The 18,365-nt window shown below is 42.9% G+C and overlaps 1 protein-coding gene across 3 annotated transcripts in view; it reads right to left on the bottom strand.

Annotated features, from left to right (window-relative positions):
- LOC138516797 (histamine H2 receptor-like) overlaps positions 1-18,365 on the bottom strand; it is a 623,453-nt gene that overhangs the window by 541,136 nt on the left and 63,952 nt on the right. Inside the window, exon 2 of one of the 3 annotated variants that reach the window (XM_069632203.1) lies at positions 11,807-11,863. The exons of the other annotated variants lie outside the window; for them this stretch is intronic. The gene's annotated coding sequence lies outside the window, so the exon portion shown is untranslated. The remainder of the gene's footprint in view (positions 1-11,806; positions 11,864-18,365) is intronic. 3 annotated transcript variants of the gene reach the window in all.

Below are 18,365 nucleotides of genomic sequence, written 5' to 3'. Positions count from 1 at the left end.
AGCAATACTGCGGTTTGAATTGGGCAAGACCAATGGAAAAGACGCGCGTTATTTAGGAAATGCCTGTAAAATCTTGATTCTACTAATGTAGTTGGAATATTAGCATCTTATCTGGCTACCACATATGACTCCTTTTCCACGAGATGGATTCAGAATGCACTAAATATTCTTGCAGATCCTAACATCTCATTAGAAATATTGTTACATAATCCTGTCAGAGCAAAGTTGAAGTTATTTCAAATGGACTGGATTGTTACTATTGAGGAATGCTCCCGAATGAAAGATTTCGATATAACTGCAATTGGCCACAAAAAATTAGGAACCGTGGCTGGTTATTTGCAAAAATATCCGTCACCGTACATGCACAACCAATACTTGCGATATAGATGTAATTTATGGCACACTAGGTCAGTACTGGCAAGGAGGAATCTAATACCAGAGAATCAAAACTTCTGTAGATGGTGTAGGGTACGATCCCAGAAAGAAACCTTGAAGCACTGTCTTATAGAATGTCTGAACCTTGGTGACTTGCGAAAGAAATACTTTACCAAAGCCACTTCTTCATTACTTCCTATGAATCAGTCTGATGCTTGGAAATGGCTTTTTTTCGACTTCTAACCTGTCTGTACAAATTGCTACTGTTCAATTTCTGAAAGAACTGTTTAAATCTGAAGATGATTGAATAATCAATTCCATTAAGAAATATAGAGCGTTAATTTGAATGAAATATTAATTTATATATGCTGTTGCAAGTACACATTTGATGTTTTCTTGTTTTAAGGCAATGCTAAAATGAATTTAAGAGCAATTAATTTATCTTTTGTAAAGACATATTGGGTTTAATTGGTTTAGAATATGTTAAATTTGCTGATTATATTATTCTCTTTTGTAAAATTTGAAAGGTTCAAAGAATTGAACTAACCAAATAAAAAATAAAAAAATGTTACCTCCCACTGTATTAAACTCCCCTGGAGTATTCTCATCTGCTGTTGATGCCCTACTACCTGCCCCATATAAAGCCTCAAAATGGGAAACGCAATCAACTTCAGTCACATCATTAAGTTGTTTATTAGCTTGATAAAGTCCAAGGCATTCATCAAGTCCCAAAAACCGGCAACGCTCTTGTTTTTTAAAAGATCTATCATAAAATCAGCGTCCTTTTGTAACATGATAGCACAGTGTCTTTTAAAAACATGGTTAAATCTCTGTACAATTTTTTTAATTAGGCACATTCTTTCCTACAGAGCCATGCTTTGTTTATTGATAGCCCTAACTTTAGCACACATCCTTTTAATAAACTCATTATGGATGCAATTTTAGCAAATAGCAAATAGCCCCCTCCCACACAGAATTAACATGTAGGCCTACTAGGGCATCAAAATCTACTTTTTTCATTTGCAAATCAAATACAGCAAGCAGCATGTGGTGATTGTTCCAATCTATTTCTTACCACCCACAAAAGCCTATATTGCTCATAAAATGAATAGTTGATTCACTAGCTCCCATACGCCCTTCATGGTGACGGGATATTCCCCTGGATTTGTACCATTCAGTATTCAAAGGCCAAATGATGATAGACAAGAAAACTATTTCACACCTTACAAGTCTTTATATATCCGACTGACAGATGAAATCATGTAGTTCCACCCCTCTTCTCCTTTATTATCCATTACACAAGAAGAGTTCATATCCCCAAAAGTAAAACCACCTTTTCTCATTCATGTATTTCCACTAGAAAATGCACTTCACCAAATCCTCTAACAATAAATCCAGGAAGCCTTCCACAGTATGCCAGTGAATATTTATCAAGAGTATACATTTAAATGAAGACCATACACAACTATACCTCCATTAAGAGTGACCCATGCAGAGAATCTGTTAACTTGCTTGTAGTTAAGCCATTATAGGTTTGTATAGAAGTCAACAACCCACCGAGGGGAGGCAACCCTTACTAATATTTGTTGCCGGGGGTTATGAATCCTGTGAAGTCATCATCAAACCCCAGGCTAAAATCTCTTCCATGTGGCCAGGCAAAGGCAGCCGCTACATGATCCTAACCCTGGGGGTGGTATCAGGGGGAAGGATCACATGGGATGAGAAGGCTATCTAGGGGAAGGGATGACTCCATTAGGAGAGACACAGTATTCATCTTCTTCTGAGGCTGAAGATAAAATAATTCCCAGATATTTAATTACATACTATCGATGCACCAATCCCTCTAATATCAGTGTAAAAAGAACCTGTTATAAAAAGTCAGATAAAGTGGATACTTCAGAAACTCAGGAACTGAAGAAGAAATCGTGAATTGTCATAATTCTGTTTTAATAAGAAGGCCTACCTCTAATGTGACATTGCAGACTCTTTCCACAAGTTCCAGCTCCCCTTACTTTAGTAACTCTCAGTATATGGAATAATCAGATGTAATTAGAAATAACATAGAACAACATATTGTTATACCTTTTCTATGGACTTTAATTCCCACAATGCTAAAAGTACAGGGATGAAAAAAGAGGAGCTTAGAGGCAATGAGGACTCAGAATGGTGAATAATCAAAGGTGTGGTCAAGTTGTTGCCTGCCAATTGAAATGCCTTAGGGGGTTAGTTAAAACCTTAGGTAAAACCCAGATGCAGAATTTATTTGATGAATATCCGACAGTTAAGGACAATGAAACAAAGTGGCAAAGAGGAAAGTTCCCTCATAAGGAAATACAAGAGTGGAATGATTGTGAACAAAATTACCCACTGCCAGGAGGCTGTCAAAAGAGTTTGGGTATAATGCCAGTGAAGGAAGCCTCAAACCAATACTACCTACAGCCAAGAGACTTTGAGAAATATGTATTAAGACAAACACTGGGAAAAGTTCACAACCAGCATTAACATCATCCAAGAAGTTGTGAAAAACCCTTAAGAAAGCAACTGAATTATAAGACCCCTTTTGAGAGATATACATTCATAAAAGCCTATATCTCACCCTGTCAACAGCCAAGTGATTGTGAAACTTTACTAAGGTGACGCAGGAGCAACTCTTCCTTTGTGGGATTTAAATTTGAGGAATCGTGTACCCTAAACTGCTGTCAATCCAAAGGCTTTTGAGAAGTCATTGAGAAATCTTTTGAGAGTCATTGTTGCACATATTGTTCCCAGTTTAGGGAAAATTGGAACACAGGGTGTCAAGAGCTAAAAGACTATAAAAAGAAACAATTGCTGGTTAAACCTCTCTTCCTGGCAGGCTAGTATAACAGGAAAGGGCTTATAATATTTAGTCCTGTCGTGTGAGTGGACCAGAAAAGAAGATAATGGTTTACTATAATTGAGACAGAAATATATGTGGAAAGAATATGTGTTGAATGACGAGTATGAATCGACTTTATAATTAATTAACAAGCAGTAGAATCAACGAGACAAGTTGCTTTTTGCTATCCTGACAAGTGTTTTATTTTATGAGGATGTATTGAGAAAGAGTATTGTGCTACCTTGACAAGAAAATTTTTTCTTTTGAGTAAAGAGTCTTATGATAACAGAACAATTTCATTTAGTTTTGGACCTGTGTTTTGGGAGAGAGAGTTAATTTTCCTTTGCAAGAGAGATATTGTAGAAGATATTGAGTTGTTTGGACTGACAAATATCTGTTGTAAAAAGAACATTTGTTGAATCTACATGAAAGACTTTGTGGTTGAAAAATACTTCTCTAATTTCTTTTACTGAAGTTGGTTGGAACAGAACTATAATCTGAGTATTCCTGAATTGATCCAGGGGAATATAATACAACCCTGGTTGAAACCCTGGTTGAAAGGAATACTTCCAAGACCATTTGTGGCATAGTAAGTTCGCCTCCTTAACTCTTGTGTATACATTATTGTTTTTTTCAATACCATGTTCCCTCCCTGTTGCAATGTTGGCACTTTGAAATACTTTTACTTGTTGTATAAGTGCCTAACAAACACACAATAAATAAATAAATAAAATACATTCCAAATCTGTTTTGGTGAACCAAAACTCTGCCATATTTTCCTCGTATAATTTGATTGTTTATATTAGTGTATTAGGTATTTTGGACACTAGGGGCCTAATTCACAGAATCCTTTTATAATGGCAAGACCCCACTGGTAAATGAGCTGTGAATTAGGCCCTATGTCATGCTTCTTTAGTTTTAGTTTGCTAGGTAGGGAACTCTAAATTAGGATAGGGAAAGTTAGGAATTCATCAAAACCCTTTTTAATTTGAATAAATGGCAAACTTTGAAGAAACATTACCTTAGTATCTGTCTCGTATTTCTGACCCCTCACACGCCTAAATGAAAACAGAATTGCCATCTAAAACGGACACTCAGAGAGCCAGGCCTCCTGCAACAATATAATTCCTTGAGATCTTAATATGCCCATCAGCTACAAATTAGTAGGTACATGGATATTTCCCTGTGTGTTCCAGGAGATCATGGACAACAGATCAAATGCGCTCAAGGTGTGTTTGTGCGATTAATTTCGATGACTCGCTAGTCCCTTGAAGCAAAGCGGCCAGCCATGACCAGTCTAAACATTCAGGTGCTTGTAGCTGCCACTCAGTGTTAGAGAAACTGCTCTATTGTCAACCCCCCTACATTTAGAGAGAAAACAAAGCTGTTACTGCTGTGATTTACGGGAGACCTTTCCTTATATTCAAGTATTCAAGTATTGCAAACTCCAACTACTACAGGGACAAACTACCCTTCAGGATGATTTCATATACATTTCTTAACTACATAACCTCCCTCCCCTTCCAGACCATGAATCCTGATCTGAGCGAGCAACAGCCTGAAGGGGAGAGTTTTCAAGTAATTCCACACCTCGTCCCTGATATTCTCATATAAGTCCACAAATACGCTAAAAACAGAAGTCAGAGCGGAAATTGTGCAAGAGGTATGTCTAATCCATTTGTCTATATCCCAGAGAGTGGTATGCAATGGAACCCTCCCACTGCTATTCATTGAGCCAGGTGGATCATTATTGTTGAATGATAATAGTTCAGTCAAGACTGTCAAGGTACCAGGGCAGCACTCGCCTTCAATATACATCAACTTGTCACAGCCCTCTCTCAACCCTCCCATATTATTAACTTCAACAGCGATTTAAAACGTTGTGTCTATCTCTGCCATACTCTTATCTTTGATGTGAGATCGGTCTGTCATCACCAAAGCACAGAATGGTTTCAAAGATCGAACTTTCCATGCTAGTTCCTGACTGTGGAAAAACGTCAGTGATTTTTTGTTCAGCAATGGCAGTCATAGTCACTGGGGCCATATGAGAGGTCTTGGCACATACACTACTCCCAATGAATCCAGTGGGGGAATGGATGGGCCTTAGGCATAATAAACTTTCCCCAATGAGAGTATCTCCCAAGAAACCAGTGCTTCTTCGGTTATGCCCCCACCCAATGTCCCACCAGACTCAGCTCTTCCAGCAGATCATTCACCCCCCCTATAAGAGGGTTTGTTATGAGTAGGCCATCAATATAGTTATCCAATATGGGAGCCATTTCGCTACGTAATGCATAAGTAGAGTGCCCTGCCAGCAATAGACTTCAGATCTCCAAAGGCGCAACCATCAAATGAATAATATGGCAAGATTACTAACAAATACCAAAAGCTCACCGAATCACAAGTCCTTCAGTTACTGCTTCATCCACCTTGCTGCCACATCACACTGCCAAACTGCAATGCTGCACATCCTCGCACGCGCTTCGCGCAGCAAAGGGTATTTAGGGTTTTAGCAGGTAGGTTCAGCCCAGCACCAAACTCCCGGGCCACAGCAATAGAAAGCAGAGCACCCGCTCTGCAATGATTTGACACAGGAAACCCCAGAATTACTACTGCAAATACTGCCAAACTGAGATGCTGCACTTTCCACGCACATACAATTCTTTTTTTAAAGAAAATTTGCAATGGTTGGGAGTAAATTACATTCCTAGATTAGTGTGAACAGGGATGTCATTTCACCAAAATGCCAGGGGTAGCGGAAGTGACATCACACAACCCTTGACATCACAGGAAGTGATTGCACACAACCTTTCACCCCTTAACAAAACAGGAAGTGGCATCACATAGCACTGTTACTAACTACACTAGGAAATATGGTTACGCTATCACTGTAATATGCACAAAACTATACATATTTCATACATCAGTAATTCATCCTATACAAACATGTACATTGGCGTGCTAAGTAAATGTTTCATAAAACTAACTCACAACTCAATATAGGCCACACTATTCCAAAGGGGTCTAAAAATGGACAGGAAAACACATAACAAATTAGGAACCATCATATGATGTGCTGTCACACATAGCAAGCAACCTCTCCAACCTATACATGCCAAACAATTGACACTGGAAAAAGGAGACACAGGGTGGAAAATCAGAACCCAATAAGAAATCTGGGGAAATATAAGCACACACTTTTTGCATTTGTGCAAAAAGGCATTGATCGCCTAAAAAAGTCATGCATGGAAAACCAATAGCCCGTTGACTGCCACACAAGAGAGTGCTTAAAACAAGGCCTGTGGCCAGTAATCACAAGGAAGGTGCCACACAGAATCCAAGTTGTTCCAAAGGTACCAAACTACTGTGTCCATGCTGGAATAAGTGTTTTTCAAAGCACATAATTACCAATAAGTATGCAAAGGAGTAAAAATGCCAATATTCTGTGCTAGGTACCTAATGCACACAACTTTGGACTCCGCTACTGATGGATACTACGGAAATTGAATTTATTTATAGCCTTTCCGTTCATGATTGTTGATAGACTGCCTCTGTTAGTCAAATACCGTAGGGTATTGCTGATGACATAAGCACATTATACAGTGCAAGTTATGCTCTAGATTTTATGCAGGTGGTGAACAAATAAGGCTGGTTACTGTCTTAAGGAATGCTAGACAAGTTGTGTCCTTCCCCATTATTGCAATTTGGTGGCAACAATCTCAATGGTGTCTTGTCAACTTTCTGGTACAAAAACGTTTGATTTCAGAATATGCATATGCAAAATATTTTATCCAACTATTCACCAGTATGGTTCTATTGAGCTACTCTTCAGAAAACCCTCCCAGGTCCAACTGGGGTCCTTCCTCTCTGAAATCTTTTTCTCTACCTGTGGTGTCCACCAGGGATCTAATCTCTCTCCCTGGCTGTTCAACCAGTATCTGGCACTTCTTGCCCACCGCTTCGCCACTCTCTGCCCCAACTTTCAGTGCTATGCGGACGTTACCCAGCTCATTTTCAGGCTACCCTCGCCTCCTCCTCTCCTTCCCTCATCTCCGACTGTCTGTATTCCCTCTGCATTGTCCACAAGGCCTTCTGGGGCCTGGGGCTTAAATACCTTCAACTCTCTCTTCCTAAATATCTTCCTTCCCGAGCCCTTTGCTCATCTGTCTCCAACTCCCTCAGGGTCAGCCGTTTCTCGAAGCAACGAGCTGGGGGTAGATCTCTCTCTGCGGCAGGGGCCTCCCTCTGGAACAGCCTTCCTGCCTCCCTGAAACTTGAGGAGAACCATCTTCAGTTCCGGAAGCACCTCAAAACCTTCCTCTTTGCTTCTGCTTTCTCTCTCCCCTGCTAAATTCTTCACTGAAACTGCACTGAACCTGCACCTGGGCCACGCTCACCGACCTCGGTCCTTGGCCCAGCCACTCTCCACCTGCACTGCCTCCCTGGCAAGCCCTGCACTGCGGGACTGCCTCTGCATCCCTACAGCTCCCCCCTCCCAGCACTTGTCTGCACTTACCTTGCACTTGCCACCAGCTGGCCCTATTTATTTATTTATTTATTTTTATTCTACTTACCCTGTTCAGAACTTCCCCCCCTCCCCTTCCCCTTGCACTTTTTCCCTTCCCCCCTACCCCTGCACTTGCGCAATCTGAATGACACCTGGCCTAGTAGGATCGTTGTCTGTCTTCCCCTTGTTCCCCTCTCCCTGGCTCGTCGCGCCTTGAAACACTTGTGTATAGGCGCGTTACAAATGCCATATCATATCATATCATATCAAGCAAGGCTAACTTCATTTTAGTGTGAATTCTTAGCAACTCTGGGTCCTCACAGATGTAGTTTACATGTATTTTAGATGCAACTCATGAAGGGTGTTTATTAAACTGTAAATGCAGGGTGGAAAAACGTCTAACCTGAACCTAAAATGAATTCTTAGCAACTCTAGGTCCTCACAGATGTAGTTTACATGTATTTTAGATGCAATTCATGAAGGGTGTTTATTAAACTGTAAATGCAGGGTGGAAAAACGTCTAACCTAAACCTAAATCTAAGATGGGTGCATGCTTCGGCCATCAAATGAAAAATAAGGCAGGCCTTGTGGCGTCTTGTCAAAGTAAAAGGCCTACAGTAAAGAGAAACTATTGCCAAATCCTTAAAACTAATTACAGAAAGGGTGTGGGATAGGGTTTTCAATAAAGAATAGAAGTGTTCACAAATAATAAGTCAGGATGTGATGGCCATGGGTCTCCCTTCCTCATGTTTTGAGGATGGGGCAAAGCAGATCTCCTGAGCACAGTACATGCTCGAGCTTTACCAGCACAAGCCAACAGTTCAGTTCCAGCTGTCAGGTTCTTCAATAGTTAAGTCTCTTTTCAATGAAAAATCTCTTTCCTTCGAGGGCCTGATGTTGTTCAACAAAACAAAGAGTTCCTTTCCAAATGGACTTTGGGTGATTACTTTTCACCCCTGATTCTCCCTTGGTCTGGTTCAGACCCAAATGCCAAGGGGGACAATCCACTTCCCCTGGTTTTGCAATACTTCTTGCACTCAGGAATTTCAAACAGCTCCTAATTTTTCACCCCTTTTTGTCGGCCTCCCTCTGCTGAGTTCCCTCTTGCCAACTTTTGCTAAACAGTTCACTGTGGACGTCCCTCATTCAGGTTCACTCCTGTCAACACACTGTTCATAGGGACTTCAGGCCTCGCCCCTTTCGTTAGCATCCCTCTGCCGTGTTCACTCTTGCCAACTTTTACTACACAGTTCACTGTGGACATCCCTCAATTGGGTTCACGCTTGTCAACATACTATATTCCGGGACTTTAGACTTCGCCCCCTTTTATCGGTATCAGGTAATATAATCGCCATACATATAGTCTCTGGGAAACAGCATAGGTGACATTATATATGGGGATATTGTGTGGGGTAAATGGGAGCTGGGGTTGCAGGTGTGTCCGTGGCTCCCTTAAAAAATATGTGGGTTGCAGGGGTGTCCCCTGCAGGTTCCATGTGGTAAAATCGCTGCAAAAAAAAGGCCCCATTCTTGTATGGTGACATTTTTACGGGGATATTATCACATGGATCTCTTTTATCAGCATCCATCCTTCGGGTTCACTCTTGCCAATCTTGTAATTCGTATCTTTCTCACTCATTTCTTGTCATGCGGGATTCACTTCCCTTTCCTTCACACAAATCTGTCAGCTGAAAGACTGTCAACTGTACAGAATATTTTACAAGACCCCTGTATGACCACTTTGACCTCCTTTCACCTTTCCTAAGGCCTTATGGTACGGTAGTTTCTACCATCAGGTAATCGCTGGTTTTCTCCCTTTTCCATTGCTCCTCCTTTAAGACTTAGCCGTTTTCTACTTTTTGTTCAACAATGTTTCTTATTGGCTCTCCCATCGACTCACTGACTGTGATGAACCACTTGGCTTTCTTTCTCTGTGGAGTCAAGGTTGGTACCACAGACACAAGAGTCTATCCACGGCTTGGTAATCAGTGGAGGAGGGTCTCGTGTACCGTTGACCTCTGCTGCACCACACGCTGGCTTTTGTTCAGGGCCTTATGATTCCATCTGCAGAGGTTTCACAGAACTTGGTCGGAAAGGGCAAGGTTGCTACTCTCCTTGTCACCCTCCCGGTATGCGCCGTCTTTCTCCCCCTCTTGAACTGCCATGCTGGGTTAGCTCTCACATTGTGCGGTCTGCCTTCTTTGTTCTGTGCTCTTGTGCTCCACCTTTTATCACTGTGGGGAAAGAAAGGGCCGTCAGGTGTGTGTGGTTTTGGTCAATTGCCTGACTCTGCCTGACCCTAGCATTGAAACGTGTCAGGTTAACAGCTCTGATATTAGTCCATTGTCGGCGATGTGATGGGGAAGAGGTGTTTTAGGAAATTATAACCCTCATACTGAGAGGGTTGGTAAATTTAAAAGGCTGGGTTTGGTAGGGTTTGTGAAATACGTGGAAATTGTGGGAACAGTAGTGTTTTGTCAAGGTAGAATGGCTGTTCATAAATTAATTATCAGAGGGACGTAAAGAAGAATGATTGGGAATATCCAGGTAAAAGACAGAATAGCAGGAATTCTGGGAGTTGTGGTTTTTGATGGGTTTACCAGATGCAGATGGTTTGTTGGCTTTGGCTAAGCTAGATTCTTTGGGAGAAAGGGGGGTAGACCTGGAGCAGCCCACAAAAGCGTCATGGACTTCACCTTCCTCACCTTCTTGCCTGGTATAGTACTGCATTTACCCTTGGTTATTTCCCCAAGCACACCCCTGGTTTTCCTTACCCAGGAGATTGTCCCATGTTCGGCTACCCATCGGGTTTGGATCTGAGAGGGCCAGTTCTTTGTTGACCACCAGAATAAGGGACTCATGGGATCTACCTGGGAGAATCCCCTCAGGTTTCCCACAATACCCAATATAATATCGGGGTTTTCTTTTGCTGTTGCATGCTATCCCTGGGGATCCCAGTTCAGGCAATGGAAATATATTGTGAGCACTATGATGCATTGCAATTAGACTTTTAAACACTTGCTTTTCTTTGCACGCTACAGAGGTTAGTTTTCCAGCTCACCAAACATCATCCATGTATAGAGTGGATAATGCCTGAGCATGATATATAACCGGCAGAAGCATAGCCACCCAGAGCATTTTCCAAAACACTGGATCACTCCTATAGAATGAAGGCAGTATTACTAACACGGGGAGACCATAAACCTTTCTTGCTAAATATCCCTAGTTTTTGTTTTTTTGGGCAATAACTAGTGACATATTTGTTGTGCTACTATTGATAGTTAGGTCATTTTCTTGTCAAATATTGTCAATAATGGTGAGTTGCTTCTGGAGTCCTTGTGGGGACTTAGAAACGAATGCTCCTTTTTTTTTTACAAAGGGCAAAATACCCAATGTTTTCCCAACCGAATAGGTGTGCCTGCTTTCAGGTTTTAAATATCCACATGTACGAGGGCCATAGTCTCAGTTGTAAATGAGAATCAATCAACTTTGTCTATATTGAGTATAGCTATCGCGGGAAACAGGTGTGATGTTTGGCAACATCAAATTCATTACATGTATGGCCATTTATTTACGAGTTCATCATTATTTGTACTATGTTCATCATTACATCGATGCATAGGTAGATGTTTTTGGGGTTGACATAATCATTTTAACCCTCATGTCTATAAGAAGACAGGCAGACTGGTGTGCATACGATGCCATTGGGTCATAAATGTCATGGCATCAATGCCTTGAAACTGGTTTGGCTGGTAATAAGTCTAGGGCTTTTCTATTCTATTTCATTCATGTGAACCCTTGGCATATGGCAGTCTGCGAGTGGGCGGGTAGGTTGTTAGGAGCAGTTGACGGGTGACACATTTGCATTTACTCTGGTGTCCATACATGTAGAGCAGAAGGAACTGGGGTGGAGTGACAGGGGTGAATGGGATGGCAGCGGGGCACAAGTCGAGGGTCCACGCGGGTGGACGGAGTCCACCCACTTTTTTCAGAGGGTGGAATCAGTCCCCCCCAGCTAAAATGAGGAACATTGAAAGTCTTCTTTGAATTTATGAATTAAAGCCTACCTCGACCCGCTGTCCTCAGGTTTGCATGTCGGACACTTCACCACTGCACTACATAACCTAATGAAAAAGAAAAACAACTAAAGGTGAAATGTCTCATTGCTGTACTGCATGTTCCAGGGAAATCATTTGTATTGCTTCTTGGAATTTAAAACATGCACACATTTTAAGGTTTTTAAAAACACTATTAGAAGAAAATATCCTCTCTTAGTTTTGTGTGTGCATTGATTTTATGAAAAGCAAATGCCATTCGTCCTTTAAAAATCGGGTAGTTATGCAAAGCCAATTTAATGAAATGTGCATATTTCACCTTGATATGTTAATTTCTGACGACATCACATCCCATTGCGTTTGTTGATGAGTCCCCCAACTTTCATTTTTAGAACATGACCCCTGGATGGCGGGGGGCATGAATAGATTGGCGTAGAGACATGTGGGCGTTTAGATGCATGACTTGAATGGGATAAACAGATTGGTACTAGTAACAGGTTTTCGGAAGTGCTCCATGTCAGTTTCCTCAAACTTCTAACCGCTGAAATAAATGGTATTGAATGTTGACCCAACTGAATGGTGCAGGGGTGTTGCTAGGTCTGGAAAAGATCCAGGGCTACGCTAATGTCGCGACTGTCAGGACTCTAGCCTTTTGGCTGTAGCCTCTGAGCTTTTATCCGGGGCTACAACCCCAATACCCTGGGCTGTAGCCTCCCCAGCACCCCAAACCCCTACCAACGACTCGGGAATGGTGTTCAGTGTGTCCACCTTGAAGCAAGCAATTCCTAAAATTGTCCCGGGCAGGATTTTACCTTGCAAATTGTGTGCTTTCCTTATTACAGCGGTTTTAACCCTCGAGAAAGAAAGATAGATGGATGTATGGATGGGGAGAGAAAGAGAGCGAGGGAGAGATGAGACAAACATACACAGAAGCATAATGGTAGAATGTGTAACAGCATTTGCACCCAGCCCATTTAAAATGTTACTTAACTATTGAATTATTTTCACCTAATAAAATATGATTTAAATCACTGCACCCAATGAGGCAGCACTCTGTGGTGGAACTTGCAACGCTAAAGTGTTCATCTGTTCTTCAGCGCATGCTTCAAGCCACCAGCCGATGAATACTAAACAGTAAGATACCCTTGGATGAAAGTAGTAAAAGTCAACGAGTGCCGCAGGAAAGACAACGAACAATGCTTCTGAAACTGCTGATTGTTTACCAGTGGTCCCCCCCCCCCCACCACTGCTTCCATTGCTGGCATGCTAATTCCAAGACACTAGTGAAAGGATGCGTTCCGGGACACGGATACCTGGGAGGCCCTGAAGTCAAGCAATTGAGGGTAGGCTTCAATTTGAACATTTCGATCTGAGCCCCCTACACTGTGCCCGCTGCCCCAGCGACCCGAACCCTTCCCCATTGCTTGTGTTGCTCCTCTGCTGTGAGAAGATGGGTGGGGGCTATTAATCCAGTGCTCGGCTCTTCATGGAATGCTCCGCATGTAGCGCTACTTCCACGATCACCATGTTCCTATTCACAGTTGTTGAGAGCCTGGTCGGTGGTGTCAGGGGTGTGGCTTGGCTCGTGAGGCTCAGGCAGGGCTTGCCTTCTCTCCTAAGCTGTGCATGCGTGCAGTGTATGCATGGAGCAATGTGCAGGGCAGGCGGTTGGGAGGCATGCCTAACCCTCACAGCCTCGCCTCACCCTGCTGTTGCTGTGTCTGCCACGCGCGGGGATGTTTGGGTGCCCCATGGCTAGATTAGTAACCAAAAGTGGCCCTGATTCTTTTTTTTTAAGTAGCCCCATATTGCACAGATCATGCCAATGTAGCAAGATAGCCCAACCCTCATAACCGCTGGACGCATATGCAGGCAGCTAGCCATTTGTGTACATGAGTATCGTGTGTGTGTGTTGTGTCATGGACCACCCCGTCCTTGCCCCAAGAATTGTAACACTACACATTGTTCCATTGTTGGCAATAAAAAGCCGTGCATTTTTATTGTTACAGATATAGATATGGTCATTGGGACACAAACAATACTTGCATATCATATCATATAGTCCTTTTGGGCACCGGGTCCTGAGGTTAACCCCTCAGGCCCGTGCTGCCACACATAGGCCGGTTTTTGGCGGTCTGTGTTCCCCCAAAAGTTTGTTATTTGCATCCCCTATTAGCTAAAGTGTCAGAGATTTCTCTGTACAAATGTTGCATCCCGTGCCCTGATAAATGCGTCCCGTCGGTGTGAAAAAGATCGGGATCGCCCAATGTTATGCTTGGGTGTTTTATAAACCCTATTCCTCTGGTAATACAGAATTTCTCCAAGCTTCTGTTCAGCTTTCGCCTGGATTCGTCTATGGATTTATAACAATTGGCCCCCTGCCAGGTTTTCCTAGGTAAGATTTCTGGGAGGTATAGTTCTGTTTTCCTCCAGTTGTGAGCGATCCCCGACAGTGAGGCCACCATCTCCTTGTATAGAGTTTTCCTTCCCATGCTTACTAGGTCGTTCCCACCTATATGAATTATTAGGAATTCTGGGGGATCTCTGTAGGCGACCAGTTCAGCCAGTTTATCATGGATGTCGTTCCAAAGGAGGCACGATAGCCCCACCAGGACACAATTGTGTTCTTGAATTGTACCGTCCTTTGTTTCCTCAGCCCAGCGTCCTGTCCTGAATACGAATCAAGGCGACACTATCCAGGCTGATCTTAAGGTTGTTTTTTGCTCGGGGGTGTTTTCTGCGGCTGGGGAGAAAAACTAAATTAGCTCAGGTCTAATATATTTTTTAAAACAGTCTGATTTCCACCCTATTTTCTTTACTTGCTATGCTGAGGTTGCTGCGCCAATCGTAAATGAGTGGGTGCCAAATTCCTTTGGATCCCAACCTGCTTTAGCGATTGCTTTCATGAGCACCCCTTTGAACTGGTACTGGCTCAATGCCGAGGTATCTCTGTGTATTAAGAATCTACCCCCCCACTTAAGGCCGCTGGGCATAGTAAAGATAGGTGATGCATACCTGGCAATTGGGTGCATCGTCTATGCAACAGATATTTATGACCCTTTTCGCCCCTGTTTTTGATTTATTTATATCAATGCAGATGCTATCTTTTCTTATCCTGGTTTCCATGATCCCTAGCCCATTGGTCGCTTTGGTGCTTGAGGCTATCAGTTCTCCCACTCTAAATGCCCCAAAATAAGCAAGCATAAATGCCGGTTTGAATAGTAATACTTCATATGGGTGTGTACATATATGTTCTAAGATTTCCGTTATTTTTAACAGTTTGTCAAAGTCTAGCGGGCGGCGGGTGTCCACCTGCGGTCCCTCTGTTTTTCCCCAGCCTTTCATTGCATAGGTGATGAGGGCACTTTGGGTGGGGTCAGTGTCCTCCGTGATTTAGAAAAATACGGGATTGCCACTAAGTGCCTTTTAGCCCAATCCTTCTTAAAACCTTGCTTGTGCGCCCATTGTAAGAAAATCTCTATGTCTTTCTGTGTTATCAGCTCTACATGGTTTAAATGTGTTATCCTGAAAACAGTCTGTAAGCACTTACTGTATTGGCCCGTCGTGCTGCTGGCCAGTGCTTTCTCTGCCATTTTTTTTAGGAACCCCCAAGCAGGGTTTGTGCTTTCTGTAGGCCGTTGATTGTTGACACCCGTCTTTTAGGTGCCTGGTTGTTGTTGCGCATCCTGGCCTGTGACGCTTGTCTCAGGTGCTGTTGTCGTTTCTTTTAATCCTCCATTATCCCCCAGCATTCTGCCGGTATTAGTGTTCCCTTTACTTGGGCGTAAGGTGCTAGTTCCTGAAATCCTGACCACTGAAAGCCAGATAAAGCATCTGCAATGTTATTATCAGCACCGGCAATATGTCTCGCTTTGATAATTATCTTCCTGTGCAAACTGACAGCTGTGATGGCTCGCAATCTTCTGTTCAGGATTCCCACTGCTGCCATGTTATCGCACCATACCATGAGTTTGGTGTTAGCTGGCTGTTTGCCCCATATGCTTATGGTCAACCAAATTGGAAATAATTCAAGCAGCGTGATATTCTTCGTCCAACCTGCTGTGTGCCAGCTCTATGGCCATTGGCCTGCCGTCCAGTCTGTGCCTAGTATTGCCCTGAAACCAGTGCTCCCTGCAGCATCTGTGTAGAGGACCCTTCTTCCCCTGGTATTCATTGGCGTGCGCCAAAGTGAGATCCCATTGTAGTGTGTTAGGAAATTGCTCCAAATTTTTAGGTCTTCTTTTACCTCTTTTCCTAACCGGATGTGCATGTGTCGTTTGCTGCAAGCCCTGGTTTTCCATTCTAGGCTCCTGGAGAAAACCCTCCCTTGTGGGATTATCCGGACCACATAATGTAGGCTCCCTGCCAGTGATTGTAACTCCCTCACTGTCCCTTTGTCTCTTGTGCATAGTTCTTGTATTTTCTTCTGTAGTTCTGTAACCTTTGCATTTGGGATTCTGCCTAAGCCGCATGCTGAGTCTATTTCTATCCCTAAGAAGGTGATGTTGTTGGCTGGCTCAGTTGTTTTTTCCTCTGCTAGTGGGATCCCGCATTGTCTAGCTAATGTCTGTAATTCCGCTAATGCCTTGCTGCAATCCTTTGTTTTTTCAGGCCCTATTACCAAAAAACCATGTAGGTAATGTATGACTCTGACCCCTGGTAACCGTTTTTGGAACGCCCATTGAAAAAAGGAGGTAAACTGCTCGAATAGTGCGCAAGACACTGCGCAGCCCATGGGCAGGCATCAGTCTATATAAAATTTGTTGTTGAATGAAAAACCCAACCAACGCTATGAGTTTGGGTGGACCGGCAGTAGTCTGAACGCTGATTCGATGTCTACTTTAGCCATCAAATCGTTTTGACCACAATCCTGGATAAGCCTGAGTGCCTCCTGGAAGTGCGTGTATGTGACTTCTGATTCTGTGTGTGGAATCCTGTCGTTTAGGGAGCAGCCCTTGGGGTAGGATAAATGGTGAATCAATCTCATCTTTCCTGCTTCTTTCTTGGGTACCAGCCACAAAGGTGATACTAGGTATTCTGTGAATCGCATTGTTCCCCATGGTCCTGCGATTCTGCCCAAGTGCAGTTCCTTTCTGATTTTTTCCTCTACTAATTTGGGGTTGTCTCGGGCCGACTTCAGGTTTTTTGGGATCATGTTAGACCCCCTTCCCTTAAATGGTATAATAAAACCATCTATGAACCCTGTCCAAATTGCAGTGCTAATTTCTTTGTCTGGGTAGCTCATTAATGCACTGTATAATGTTTGAGGTCTGATGGGGGTTCTGCCCAGTTCTAGCATTAGATGGGTTATCCCACTAGTTCTCCTCTTTTTTTTTTTTTTTGTTGGTAATCGGGTCCAGTTGCCTGCCGGGTGTTCCCCCCCTGCAATTGGCACAGTTGTGCTTGTACCAACACTCCTTCTCCCATGTGCACTGTTTTTTCTCATAATTCCTGCATGGGATGTTGGCTTTAGTGAGATGGTAGCTCTTATTCTGTCCCCGGGCATTTGATTTAGACACCCATGGCTGGTTCTTCCGAAAGGGCTGGTCATTTTTCCTATGTTTAACGTTCTCGTGTCCCCTATTGCTAGATTGTGGTTACGCGTTTCTATTATTATTCCTGTTCATGACTTGCATCACTTCTTCCTCTGATGGAGGTTCCGCATTCATTCTGTACCTCAAACCATTGGATTGCTGGTCTCTCTGACATGTTCCTCCTGAATCTAATATCATAAGCTAACCAAATATTTCCTGTGTGTGCTGTTTTTACTTCCCTTATTTTATCTGCATACACCCATAATTGTATGCCGTCCTCTAGGAATTTTTCTTGGAAGATGGTTGCCAGAATGTCAAATGCTTTGAACCAGGTGTCCCAACTCTGCTCAACTTGTGCATTTCTGGCAATGGCCTTTTCCTCGATCTTTTTTGGATCCCTGAAAGCATCTCTGCCCTTGCATTGCGCTTCAATTAGCGAGAATATTTCAATGAATTCTTTTTGCCAGATTGCCTCTTTGATTGTTATGTCTATGTTCCATGCCAAGGACTTTTTATATCTATTCAGTTCTCTGTCTCAAAGTTTTTGAGTTTTAAATCTAATTGCGTGCTGCTGAATGCCATGATATCTTTGTTGGTGTTGTTGCTAGTGTCCGCTGAGGCTGTCGTGCTGCTATCAGGATTGGCCCGTGTTAGGCAGAATCCTGTGCAGTTCCCCTGGGGAACACTGCAAAAAGATTAAGACTACAGGAGCAGCAGTAAACCCAATTGGTAGCAGTCTGCACCACCCATATTTACCTGGTAGCTGTGGCTGAGCAGTCGGACTTCTCTCAAGAAGTGTAGGGCAGTATGCAGAGTATACACAATAGGGCCAAAACACAGTACAGCAAACAAACACTGACCAGAGAATTGCATAAAAAGTATATAGTTATTTATTTAAAACACACAGGTATTACACTAGTACTCTCAATGAAAAGTAATCTAAAACACAGTCAGGCAAGTATATACACCTCCCTTGATAACTATCAGACAAGTCAGGGTTAAAGCACAACTATTTGTTAAAACAGGAGTGACTGCTT

The sequence above is a fragment of the Ambystoma mexicanum genome, chromosome 6q (assembly GCF_040938575.1).
Source record: "Ambystoma mexicanum isolate Mex_15411 chromosome 6q, UKY_AmexF1_1, whole genome shotgun sequence".
Classification (NCBI taxonomy): domain Eukaryota; kingdom Metazoa; phylum Chordata; class Amphibia; order Caudata; family Ambystomatidae; genus Ambystoma; species Ambystoma mexicanum.
The sequence above is the reverse complement of the archived record's forward strand: the minus strand, read 5'-3'. Positions and strand labels throughout refer to the sequence as shown.